The 13,569-nt window shown below is 48.3% G+C and overlaps 1 protein-coding gene across 1 annotated transcript in view; it reads right to left on the reverse strand.

The window, feature by feature from the left end:
- The window catches only part of LOC140384586 (protein inscuteable homolog), a 517,726-nt gene extending 508,722 nt beyond the window's left edge, over positions 1 to 9,004 (reverse strand). Inside the window, exon 1 of the mRNA XM_072466414.1 lies at positions 8,901 to 9,004. The gene's annotated coding sequence lies outside the window, so the exon portion shown is untranslated. The remainder of the gene's footprint in view (positions 1 to 8,900) is intronic.
- Positions 9,005 to 13,569: the final 4,565 nt, after the last annotated feature.

Consider the following 13,569-nt stretch of genomic DNA (forward strand, 5'->3'; position numbering starts at 1 on the left):
CAAGCAAGACTGAAATAACTGCCCTGTGTCTAATTTAAACTTTGTGAGGTGCCCATCCACTTCAAGTCGGCTTCACGGAGCTGGGAATTCTCCCAACACTGCAGTCCCAAATTTAGAGCAAAAATTCGGGCCACAATGACAATTAACAACTGAAAACCTGCTGCTAGTATTACTTAGATTGAGTCAATCACTCTGAGGGTAATGAAATATACACACTTCACATGCAAAACACATTGATCACAGACAATAATAAAACACTTAAATTATGTCAATAACAATGGTTAATCTTTTCCTTCAACTCTGGTTTCTGTCACTTGATTCCTGAGAGACCCAAATCTGTCTATCCCAGCTTTGAGTATATTTAACTGTGGAGCAGTCTAAAACCTCTGGGATAGGGAATATCAATGGCTCATCATCCTTTTCATGAAGGAATTACTCCATATCACAGTCCTAAATAATTAACCCCTTATGGTGAGTCAGCTGCCTGTGTTCTAGATTCCAAAGCCAGAAAAAACAACTTCTGAAATTCTGTCATGCCCCTTCTGAATCTTGTATGCTTCAATGAAATCAACTCTCATTTTTCTAAACTCCAGAGAGTTTAGACCCAATTTACTCAACCCTCATTATAGGATACCCCACTCATCCAGGACCCAATCTAGTGAACCTTCGGTGTACCACCTCCAAGGCAAGTAAATCCTTTTCGTCTCATTTCACCTCTGGTTCTATTGGCAATTATTTTAAATGTGTGTCCTCTAGTTACCACGCCATCTCTTTCCAGGAACAATCAGAAATTAAAGTATCTCAACCAATTGCCCATTACTCATTCAATGTTTAATTTATATTTTATTATGTTTTTTCTTTCTCAAAATGGAAATGTAAAAATTGGCGACCCTTCCTCACCGATTCCCCAGGGGAAAAAATGTTGGGCGTGATTAAAGGGCTTCGTCGTACCCGACCTGCTATCGGGATAAGGCTGTTGAATCTCGCGAGAGGCCTGTCGCCAGATTTGCGACGCACAAAATGCCTCTCCTGATTTAACTGAGTCTCGCAAGACGTCACGATCTGGATCTTGCCCTCACTGGGCGTGATCCAGATCAGCATATCTAAATGATCCAACAGGCTGGTTTAAATATGTGTTTGCGGGTTTCTCCAGGTGTCCGGGACCTAATGGCTACACCTGGGGACCTCACCAGGGTGCCATTTAGTACTGATTTCCACAAACATGGACCAGCCATAATCATACTTAAGTAGGTCTCCAAGACCATTAGAGACCCCGGGTGGTCAGGGACAGGGTAGGGTGGCAGCCTGGCATTCCTTCTGGCACGCAGGCACCTTGGTGCTGCCAGCCTGACACCCTGGCAGTGTGCCCAGGGGGCTTTACCAGGTGGAGTGGGTTGAGGGGGTATTCCCGGGGCCCTCCCCGAGGTTGGACGAGGAGGGGTTCGAAAACATGGGGAGTGGGCAGGTGATGAAAGGCAGGGGAAAAGATTGGATCAGCCAGACAAAATGGCACCCCGATCTGCAAGGAGCCTTTCGAGCTCGCCAGCAGGAAGTATAGAAACATAGAAAATAGAAGCAGGAGGAGGCCATTTGGCCCTTCGAGCCTGCTTCGCAATTCATTATGATCATGGCTGATCATCAAGTTCAATACCCTGATCCCGCTTTCCCCCATACCCCTTGATCCCATTAGCCCAAGAGCTATATACTAATTCCTTTTTGAAATTGTACAATGTTTTGGCCTCAACTATTTCCTGTGGTAGTGAATTCCACAGCTTCACCACTCTCTGGGTGAAGAAATGTCTCCTCGCCTCAGTCCTAAAAGGTTTGCCCCTTATCCTCAAACTATGACCCCTAGTTCTGGACTCCCCAACATCGGGAACATTCTTTCTGAATCTACCCTGTTAGAAAGCCTGTTAGAATTGTATACATTTCTATGAGATCTCCCCTTGCTCTCCTAAACTCCAAAGAATATAATCCTAACCGATTTAGTCTCTCCTCATATGACAGACCCGCCATCCCAGGAATAAGCCTGGTTAACCTTCTCAACAGTCCCTCCATAGCAAGAACATCCTTCCTTAGATAAGGACACCAAAACTGCACACAATACTCCAGGTGTGGCCACACCAATGCCCTATTCAATTGCAGTAAAACATCTCTATTCCTATACTCAAATCCTCTTGCTATGAGCAACAACATGCCATTTGCCTTCTTTACTGCCTGCCGTACCTGCGCGCTTACTTTCAGAGACTGATGCATGAGGACACCAAGGTCTCACTGAGTATCCACCTCTCTCAATTTACACCCATTCAAATAATAATCTGCCTTCCTATTTTTGCTACTGAAGTGGATAACCTCATACTTATCCACATTATACTGCATCTGCCATGCATCTGCCCACTCACTCAGCCTGTCCAAATCCTGCTGAAGCATCTCTGCATCCTCCTCACAGCTCACCCTCCCACCCAACTTTGGGGATAATACATTTAGTTCCCTCATCCAAATCACTAATATATAATGTGAACAGTTGGGGTCCTAGCACAGGTCCCTGCGGTACCCCACTAGTCACTGCCTGCCAATCAGAAAAAGACACATTTATTCCACCTTTTTGCTTCCTGTCTGCTAACCAGCTTTCTATCCATCTCAAGACACTATCCCTTATCCCATGCGCTTTAACTTTACATATTAATCTGCTGTGTGAGACCTCGTGGCATACCACTGAAAGTCTAAATAAATTACATCCACCGGTTCTCCCTGGTCAACTCGACTAATTACATCTTCAAAGAATTGTAGTAGATTTGTCAAGCATGATGTTCCTTTCGTAAATCCATGCTGACTTTGTCTGATTACACACGTGCTTTCCAAACGCTGTGCTATGAAATCCTTGATAATGGATTCCAGCAACTTCCCTACGACCAACGCGAGGCTCACTGGCCTATAGTTCCCTGTTTTCTCTCCACCTTCCTTTTTCAATAGCAGGGTTACATTCGCTACTCTCCAGAGTCCAAAGAATTTTGGAAAATGAGCACCAATGGATCTACCATTTCTAGGGCCACTTCCTGAAGTACTCTGGGATGAAGATTATCAGGCCCTGGAAATTTGTCTACCTTCAATCCCATTAATTTCCCGAAAACCATTTCTCCACTAATACTAATTTCCTTCAGCTCCTCCCTAAAACTTCCGGGACATTAATCATGTCTTCCTTTGTGAAGACAAGCAAAATGCGAATTTAGTTCCTCAGCCCATTCTTTGTTCCCTGTTATGAATTCCCCATTTCTGACTGTTAGGGGCCTGCATTAGATTTTTATCAATCTTTTTCCCTTTATATACCTATAGAACCTTTTACAGTCAGTTTTTATGTTCCCCACAAGTTTGCTTTCAAATTGTACTTTCCCCTTCTTAATCAATCCCTTGGTCTGCCTTTGTTGAATTTTAAACTGTTCCCAATCCTCAGGTCTATTGCTTTTTCTTGCTAATTTGTATGCCTCTACTTTGAATCGAATACTCTCTCTAATTTCCCTTGTAAGCCATGATTTGGCCAAAGTCCCCTTCCTACTCTTGCGCCAAATAAGAATAAACAACTTTTGGAGTTCACCTATTCATTCCTTGAATGCCTACCATTACCTATCCACTGGCTTGCCTTTCAGTAACGTTTCCTAGTCTGTCATAGCCAGCCCATGCCTCATACAATCATAGTTACCTTTATCTAGGTTCAGGACCCTGGTCTCAGAATCAACTACCTCACTATTCACCATGATAAAGAATTTTACCATATTATTGTCACTCATCCCCAAGGGTTCTCTCACAATTCTATATCTTAGATTAGGATAAATGATCGGCACAACATCGTGGGCTGAAGGGCCTCTACTGTGCTGTACTGGGGCGTAATTCTCTGGAAACGGCGCGATGTCCGCCGACTGGCGCCCAAAACGGCGCCAATCAGACGGGCATCGCGCCGCCCCAAAGGTGCGGAATGCTCCGCATCTTTGGGGGCCGAGCCCCAACATTGAGGGGCTACACCGACGCCGGAGGAATTTCCGCCCCGCCAGCTGGCGGAAACGGCCTTTGTTGCCCCGCCAGCTGTCGCGGAAATGATATCTCCAGGCGGCGCATGCGCGGGAGCGTCAACGGCCGCTGACAGTCTCCCACGCATGCGCAGTGGAGGGAGTCTCTTCCAGCTCCGCCATGGTGGAGACCGTGGCGGAGGCTGAAGAGAAAGAGTGCCCCCACGGCACAGGCCCGCCCGCGGATCGGTGGGCCCCGATCACGTGCCAGGCCACCGTGGGGGCACCCCCCCGGGGCCAGATCGCCCCGCGCCCCCCACAGGTCCCTGGAGCCCGCCCGTGCCGCCTTGTCCCGCCGGTAAGGTAGGTGGTTCAATTTACGCCGGCGGGACAGGCAATTTATCGGCGGGACTTCGGCCCATCCGGGCCGGAGAATCGAGCGGGGGGGCCCGCCAACCGGCGCGGCGCGATTCCCGCCCCCGCCGAATATCCGGTGCCGGAGACTTCGGCAACCGGTGGGGGCGGGATTCACGCCAGCCCCCGGCGATTCTCCGACCTGGCGGGAGGTCGGAGAATGTCGACCTTGTTCTCTGTTCTATGTTCTCTGTAACTAGATTGCCAACAAATTAATCTGAGTGCGCTTGGACAGAGAGAATCTTCCCGAGGCCAAATGTTTTTTAAAAATTTCTAATTAAGGGGCAATTTAGTGTGGTCAATCCACCTGCCCTGCAAATCTTTGGGTTGTGGGGGTGAGACCCACGCATACACGGGGAAAATGTGTAAACTCCACATGGACAATGACCCAGGGCCGGGATCAAACCTGGGTCCTTCGTGGCATGAGGCAGCAGTGCTTACCACTGTGTCACAGTGTTGCCCCAAATGAGGCCAAAATAAAATTGCAACGTGCCGTTAAATAGTGGGGTATTTCTCAGTGCTGCAGCTGCTAAGAAACACCCTACTAAACGGGCCTGAAACTGGGCTTAGATTTTTTTCTGGTTAAATCGCACCCCTCCTAGTTTTGCCTCGACTATACATTCTCTGTGGCCTTGTTGTCCTCTAGATCACAGTGCACCATAAAAACTACACTCTATAGTCCAACTGTAGCCTAACAATTGCATTGCAACAAAATTTTCAGAAGCTCTTTCGTATCCTTTACCCCACTTATAAAACCCAAAAGCTGGCACCCCTTTTATGGTTTTAAGAAGCAATACTCGCACCTTCAAGAAATTCCAGAAACTTTATGGTGCGTGCTACAACTCTTCAAATGCCATGTGGGCACATTTCCAATATCCTTGTGACCACAGTATGAATAAACCTCATACTCCATGTACTCATGTGCTCATTAGTTGGGAATGCATAACATTGGCAACAGTTGTAAACCAGAAGAAAATAATTTGGGCTCATCAGCTTAACCACCAATATTGAATGCAGACTTGATTTTGTTTTTATATTCAGAAAGTAAGATGTAAGCTTCCACTAATGATTGAAAAGAGAGGTGGTAAATGAAATCCAACAGTGATTAGGTAATTCTAAGCACATATGTCAAAAGGCCTGCGAATTGTAACTGAAAGGAAAAACTAAAGGGAGATAAAACATCAAAGGACACAAGATGGGAAGCAGCAGATTGGTTGCCTGTTATACATGTCACATGACTTTCCTTTCCTGACAGAAGTGAGAGAGTTTGACCTTAAAAGCTAACTTAAACACTTAAGTGTCAAGTCTACCCAAGTATGCCTAAGAATTAAAATCATACAGGCAGAGGTCAATCAAAATAAAAGGACATGTCTGCCAAGATAGCCTTCAGCTAAGTTGGCGACCAGTTCTTCTGCGCCTTTGACGATTGAAACTCTAAACAAAATTCTTGTCACTGAGCTCAACAAATCCCGATGATGTTTGGCTCTGGAACTGAAAAATTAATTACAAGAATCATTGGGGCCAGTTCGATCCTCCCTCGATGCCATTCGTCTGGCTGTGGATTCTCACACCGACACCCTCACTGACATCGAGACAGCCCTCTCAGACCACAATGACAGGATCTGTACCCTCGAGTCCAAGCTGACTGCAGCGATTAAGGAGAGTATGTCGCTATGGGTTAAAGTCGATGATTTGAAAAGCCGGTCAAGGCGACAAAACCTAATGGGACTGCCATATGGGATCAAGGGCTGAATTCCATCACAGTTTACGTTGGATTTATTTAAAGATATGGTGGGCGATGAACCAGACACAGCCCACTGTACCCTCCAACCAAAACCTCGCCCAGGGGAGCGCCCACCATGAGCCAATGTAGTATGGTTCCAACACGACAAAGGAAAGGAGCTTGTTCTATAGTAGGCAAAGGAACTACTGCAATGTCACTTCCCATGGTCACCCAATCAGGTATTACTGGGATATAAGTGCAGATCTAGCAAGGAGATAAGCAACATTTAACGATGTCAGGTCCGCGCTGCACAAGATAGAGTAAGCTTCAGGTTGATCACCCTGCCTGTCTCCGCATCACATTTAATGGAGAAAATCACTTCTTTGGCACACCAGATGAGGCAGATTCTTTCCTTCAGGGCCGCATTCTTGACTGGGTAATTACTTGATGCCCTGGTGGATTCTATGGGAGTAATATCTGGAAATTATTACTTTCCAATACCTGGACTTTATTGTTTACACTCAGGGTTGTTAAAGACGGATCTGTTGAATGTGGATTTGTGGACCAGCTTTTCATCTCAGACCGTGTCCCGGCTTTGGGTAGCGACAGCACCGGACTTTTAAGATTTTTTTTCATGGCAATTGAAAGCTGTAAATCCCCATTCCTTTGAGGTCATTTTGGTCTGATTCTGTCAGTTATGGGCAGAACACTAGACAACACTGGATTAAGCCGAAAGCTTAGGCATAGCCAGGACTGTTTACTGAGCTAATCAAGAGGTTGTTAAGTTTTTGTTGTTTTATATTATCTTGTGCTTGAAAGCCTGTATTATTAATTTACTATTGTTCAAAACTTAGGGCATGGTTGACTGTTCACCTGGATTAGAGCTCTTACCATGTGACTATACCTAGTAACTTTTCAATGGTGTATTACATAATGTAGTTAATGGGGTATGCCCCATTAATGAGATTGTTTAGTCAACGGATGCTGTGTAAGATTGAATACCTGCTGCTCGACATGTTCATGATGTTGAGCTGAGGATTTGATCTACGGTTTTATTTAGTTAAAGGTTTATTATCACATCGCTTGGTTTAAGTTCTGGCGGTTTGGGAGTGTGGTGATTTTTCCGGGTATGGAGGGTGGTGGGCCATTTTTTTTTAAGGTTGACAGTAACAAAGGACCTTTTTGTATTTGGCCGTTCCCATTTTGTAATGTAGTAAGGCCCCAGGCCCAGATGGCTTGTCTATTGGCTTTTATAAAAAGTTCTCGACTCAACTTGTTCCGTTATTCTTAGATATGTTTAATGACTCATTGTCTCAGGTCTCTCTGCCCCTAAAACTGACTCAAGCTTCTCAACTCACTGAGACTCAAAAAAGACAGGGATCCTGCGGAATGTGGCTCATATTGGTCCATCTCTCTTTAAAACACAGGTGTAAAGCTAAGCTGTCAGAATGCCATTTGGAGTCTTGTCTTGCTGGTATAATATCTGATGATCAAACTTTGGTAAGGGGCGCCAATTAATTTCAACTCCACGTCCTTCTGAGCTCGGCTAAGATTCAGTTTAAAGAATTAACTTCACCAAGGCCGGAATTAGCAGGTTATTTTCAAAGGCAAACAACAAATGCGACAGGTGTTCGCTTGTCCCTGTGGACCATGCCCACATGTTCTAGTCGCGCTTGAAGATGGCTGGTTTTTGGTCATCCTTTTTTGACACTTTTTCCAAAGTCCTCAATATTAACTTGCAATCCTGCCCTTGGATAGCCATATTCGGAGTCCCATCTGAATTGTCCCATCTTACTAAGATTGAGGCAGATGTCATTGTATTCGCTTAGCTTATAGCCCGCAGACCGATTATATTAACTTGGAAGCCCCTAAGCCACCCACTCTTTCATCCTGGCTAGAAGACTTGATGTATTTTCTTTCTTTGGAGAAAATTATGTATACTATTGTAATAACGGGATCTACCGGGCAACCCAATTGATCTCCCCATGGGACTCATGGAGGCCCTTAGCTGCGGCTCATATCCCCAGGATTGGGACCAGCCCCGGTCGGGACGTCTATGCTGTTTTCCGCGTTGCGGCCTTTTCTTTTGGCTGAAAATAAACTGTCGTTTATTTTCCCTCTCGGGTCTCCTGAGCTATTCTAAGTATAAGAGAATCTATTAAGAAATGTTATCTCTAAGAAATGGCAGCCTTTCATTTCTTTCTTTAAACAGTTAATTACTGTTGATTTCTAAATTATTTTTTTTTTTGCATAATTTTTGTTTGTGCTTGTTTGTATTTGTGGGTGGCATGGTAGCACAATGGTTAGCACTGCGGCTTCACAGTGCCAGGGTCCCAGGTTCGACTCCCGGCAAGGGTCACTGTCGGTGTGGAGTCTGCACATTCTCCCCGTGTTTGCGTGGGTTTCCTCCGGGTGCTCCGGTTTCCTCCCAAAAGATGTGCTCTTAGGTGAATTGGCCATTCTGAATTCTCCCTCTGTGTACCCGAACAGGGGCTGGAGTGTGGCGACTCGGGGCTTTACACAGTAACTTCATTGCAGTGTTAATGTAAGCCTACTTGAGACATTAATAAAGGTTATTATTATTATTACTGGGAGGGTAGAGCTGCTTCATTGTATTATATTGTACTTTGTCAGTCGGCTCCTTATCTCCCTTTGAAAACCTATAAAAATAAATCTAAAAATAAAGACGCGAATGGGGCAATCAGCAGAGGAGGCAATACTTCTGCTCCTCCAGGTCCCACAAAAGAAAGCAGAAACCCTACCTGTCTCGGTTTCTTCATCTTCTGGCCGGGTCCCAGTTTCTGTTGAGTGGGTGATGCAAAAATTGTCCTCCTTGCATCCAGACCAGTTTACATTGTAGCTTAGCAAAACACAGCGACTGCCGAGCGTTCTAACTCCCCAGACAGACGGTGACTCTCGTAGTTACTGATTATCTACATTCTGGAATTGCTTCTGCTCACTTCATTTACTTCTCTGTGCGAACCTTTGTGGTCCGTGTTTACAGTTCTCGCCTGCAATACCTTTCACAGCCTTAGGACATTTTATGAAATTAAAATTCCGTCTGAGCAATTCCGTCCTGTGAATTGTTTATTTTACCTTCTCAAATCGCGGAAGCTGACATGAAGGTACCTGATATAATCAGTGAAACCAAAATACACTGATATTTTTCTGTCAGATTCCTAAGATTACGAGCAATGTTTGGATATTGAGCCGATAAAGGCACACTCTTGCACCAAAATGCGGAGGGCTCATCAGTAAGAATGTTTTGACATGCTGAAACTGAGAAAACAATAACTTAAATTTAAAAATACAATTAAAATACGGAGGACAAAAAGCTTACAATTACTGTCAACTATCTTTCCATTTCTAACTCACGGCAGTGATTTGCCTTTAACAGTGAAATTTCCCAAGGCACTTTACAGAAATGTTATCAAACAATGTTTGACTCTAATCCACATAAAGAAGATGTTAGGATGGGCAAACTATGTAGGTTTTAAGGAGCATCCCATTGGAGAGAATTCCAGAATTTAGGGCCAAGGCATCTGAAGGCATGGCTACTTATGGCGGGGTGATTAAAATAATGATGCACGACTTCCGGTGGCGGCCATGGATTGAGTGGTTGCATATTTGGTGGCCCCAGCTCAAGGTGGAATTGTTTGGTCCTTTTCACCTGATGTAGGGGGTGTTTGCTGGTTCAAAATGCATGAACAGTGGGAGATAGGTGTGGTTTATGGCTCATCAGCTTCAGGACATCACTACAGGAGTTCCTCAGGGTAGTGCCCTGTGGTGAATGGAACTACTGTTAATTCACCAGTGCACTGTGATATCATGTTGCTGCTGTATCGTGTTAAGTTGTGTGTTTAACCCTGTGGGCTCCACCTATGGGCCATTGTACGGCTTCACCCACAGGGGGGTATGTCGGGGCATGTACGGGCTCGCCCATGGCTCCACCCCTTACAGGAAGTATAAAGGCAGCTGACCTGCGGGGTCGCATTCATTGTTGTACCGGTCACAGGCAGGCTCAGTTCTAAGCTGATTAAAACCACGGTTTACTTCTCCACGTGTCTTCGAGTGAATTGATGGTCGCATCAATTTAATCAGCTTAAAATACTACTATGGAATCAGCCCTCAAACCTGATAGACTGGAACTCGATCCATAGGCCGCGGAGGCGAGAGAAATTTTTTCGCACAGGCTTCGATGCTTCAAGGCCTATCTCGCCGCGTCGTCTACGCCATCCGTCACTGACGAACAGAAACTGAGTCTTCTCCACGCACGGGTGAGCCATCGCATTTCTGTCCGGCTCGGCGGCGCCGCGTTCTACACAGAGGCCCTCGCACTACTCGAACGCATATATGTACGGCCCGTGAACGAGGTCTACGCGCGACACATCTTCACCACTCGCCGCCAGCACCCCGGGGAGTAGCTAGATGACTACCTACGCGACCTCAAAGCCCTCGCGAGCAACTGTAACTACCAGGCCGTTACGGCCACTCAGCACATGGAGCTCACTATCCAAGACGTTTACGTGGCGGGGGTCCGATCGAACTATGTAAGACAGCACCTGCTCGAAAAAGGGGCCCAGGACCTGGAGGACACGGTAACACTAGCTACCTCTCTGGAGGCCGCGTTTCAGAGACTTACTGCGTTCCCCGCCGATGACGCGACCCCCTCATGGGCCCCCGACCAGAGACTTCCCCAGGCTTGTGCTGCGCGGCCACCTGCCCATCATGGGGGTCTGCGCTGCTATTTTTGCGGCCAGTCCCAACACCCCCGACAGCACTGCCCGGCCCGCAACGCGAACTGTAGTAACTGCGGGCAAAAAGGACACTTCGCCAAGGTCTGCCTGGCCAGGTCTAAAAACTCGAACTCACAGACCCGATCCACAGGCCCGCAGACCCCGCAAAGTGGCAGCGTGTCTGCCGACTCTGCCTCCGCACAGCACATGCGACTCATGGGGGCCGCCATCTTGGCCATCCTCCCCCAAGCGGCTGGCCACGTGCAATCCATGGGGGCCGCCATCATGGACGCCATCGTCCTCACCGCCTGCCACGCTCGACCAACGGGGGCCGCCATCTTGGCCGCCATCTGCTACACCGCCCGAGATGTACGAACGACATGGACACCAGCCATCGCGGGGCCGCCCCAGCACCTCCGATCATGCCGCCGGCTACCCCCAGCTCAGCGCGGTCACCCTGGACCAGTCGCGACCGAAGCACCTCCGGAGCTCCATGATGGCCGTCCAGGTAAACGGGTACGAGACACCTTGCCTTTTCGACTCCGGGAGCACAGAGAGTTTCATTCACCCGGTCATGGTAAGACGTTGTTCGCTCCCAATATTCCCGACGCGACAAACTATCTCCCTCGCCTCTGGGTCGCACTCAGTGCAAATCCAAGGGTGCACTACTGCAACCCTAGCGATCCAGGGCACTGAGTACGCTAATTTTAAACGATATGTGCTCCCATACCTCTGCGCTCCTCTCCTCTTAGGACTCGATTTTCAGTGCAACCTCAGGAGCCTAACTCTTAAATTCAGGGGGCCCCTGCCCCCGCTCACCAGATGCAGCCTCGCGACCCTAAAAATCGACCCTCCCCCCCTCTTTGCGAACCTCACCGCCGATTGTAAGCCAATAGCCACCAGAAGCAGGCGGTATAGCATGCAGGATAGGACGTTCATTAGGTCCGAGGTCCAGCGTCTCTTGCGGGAAGGGGTCATAGAAGCCGGCAATAGCCCCTGGAGAGCGCAGGTGGTGGTCGTCAAGACTGGGGAAAAGTTCCGGATGGTGGTTAAATACAGCCAGACCATTACCCGCTTTACGCAACTCGATGTGTACCCCCTTCCCCGGATTGCAGACATGGTAAATCAGATCGCGCACTACCGCATGTTCTCTATGGTAGATCTGAAGTCTGCATATCACCAGCTCCCAATCCGCCCAGAGGACCACCACTACACGGCGTTTGAGGCAGATGGCCGCCTTTTCCATTTCCTCCGGGTCCCCTTTGGCGTCACAAACGGGGTTTCGGTGTTCCAACGAGCAATGGACCGAATGGTGGACCAGTACGGGCTGTGGGCCACGTTTCCGTACTTGGACAATGTCACCATCTGCAGCCATGATCAGCAGGACCACGACGCCAATCTCCACCGATTTCTCCAAACCGCCCAAAAACTCAACCTCACCTACAACAAGGAGAAATGCGTTTCCCGCACAACCAGGCTAGCCATCCTCGGCTACGTCGTGGAAAACGGGGTCCTAGGGCCCGACCCTGACCGTATGCGCCCCGTCCTCCAATTCCCTCTCCCTCACTGAAGAGGTGCCTTGGATTTTTCTCCTATTACGCCCAGTGGGTCCCCCAGTATGCGGACAAAGCCCGCCCACTATTTAAGGCTACCATTTTTCCACTGGCAGCCGAGGCTCGCCAGGCCTTCAACTGCATCATGGCGGACAGCGCCAAAGCTGCGATGCGTGCGGTGGACGAGTCCGCCCCCTTCCAGGTGGAGAGCGATGCCCCAGAGGTTGCTCTCGCCGCCACTCTCAACCAAGCAGGCAGACCGGTAGTGTTCTTTTCCCGCACCCTCGCCACCTCTGAAATTCGACACTCCTCGGTCGAAAAAGAAGCCCAAGCCATCGTGGAAGCCGTACGGCACTGAAGGCACTACCTCGCTGGTAGGAGGTTTACCCTCATCACCGACCAACGATCAGTTGCCTTTATGTTTGACAATACGCAGCGGGGCAAGATCAAGAATGACAAGATCTTGAGGTGAAGGATCGAACTCTCCACCTATAACTACGATATTGTATATCGTCCTGGGAAGCTCAACTAGCCCCCAGATGCCCTGTCCCGCGGCACATGCGCCAGCGCGCAAGATGACCCATTACGTGCTATTCATGATGACCTCTGCCACCCGGGGGTCACCCGGCTCGCCCACTACATCAAGGCCCGCAACCTGCCCTACTCCACCGAGGAGGTCAGAGCTATAACCAGAGAATGCCAAATCTGTGCGGAGTGTAAACCGCACTTCTATCGACCAGATAAGGCCCACCTGGTAAAGGCGTCCTGGCCCTTTGAACGCCTTAGTATCGATTTCAAAGGGCCTCTCCCCTCCAATAATCGCAACACGTACTTCCTGAACTTCATAGACGAGTTCTCCCGTTTTCCGTTCACCATTCCCTGCCCCGATATGACCGCTCCCACAGTCATCAAAGCCCTGCATAGTGTCTTCACCCTGTTCGGTTTCCCCAGCTATATCCACAGTACCTGCTCAGTAAAGGCATCGCCTCGAGCAGGACTACCAGCTATAAACCCCTGGGGAAACGGGCAGGTGGAGAGGGAGAACGCGATGGTCTGGAAGACTGTCCTACTGACCCTATGGTCCAGGAATCTCCCGGTTTCTCACTGGCAGGAGGTCCTCCCCGATGCGTTCCACTCTATTA

The sequence above is a fragment of the Scyliorhinus torazame genome, chromosome 10, assembly GCF_047496885.1.
Source record: "Scyliorhinus torazame isolate Kashiwa2021f chromosome 10, sScyTor2.1, whole genome shotgun sequence".
NCBI lineage: Eukaryota > Metazoa > Chordata > Chondrichthyes > Carcharhiniformes > Scyliorhinidae > Scyliorhinus > Scyliorhinus torazame.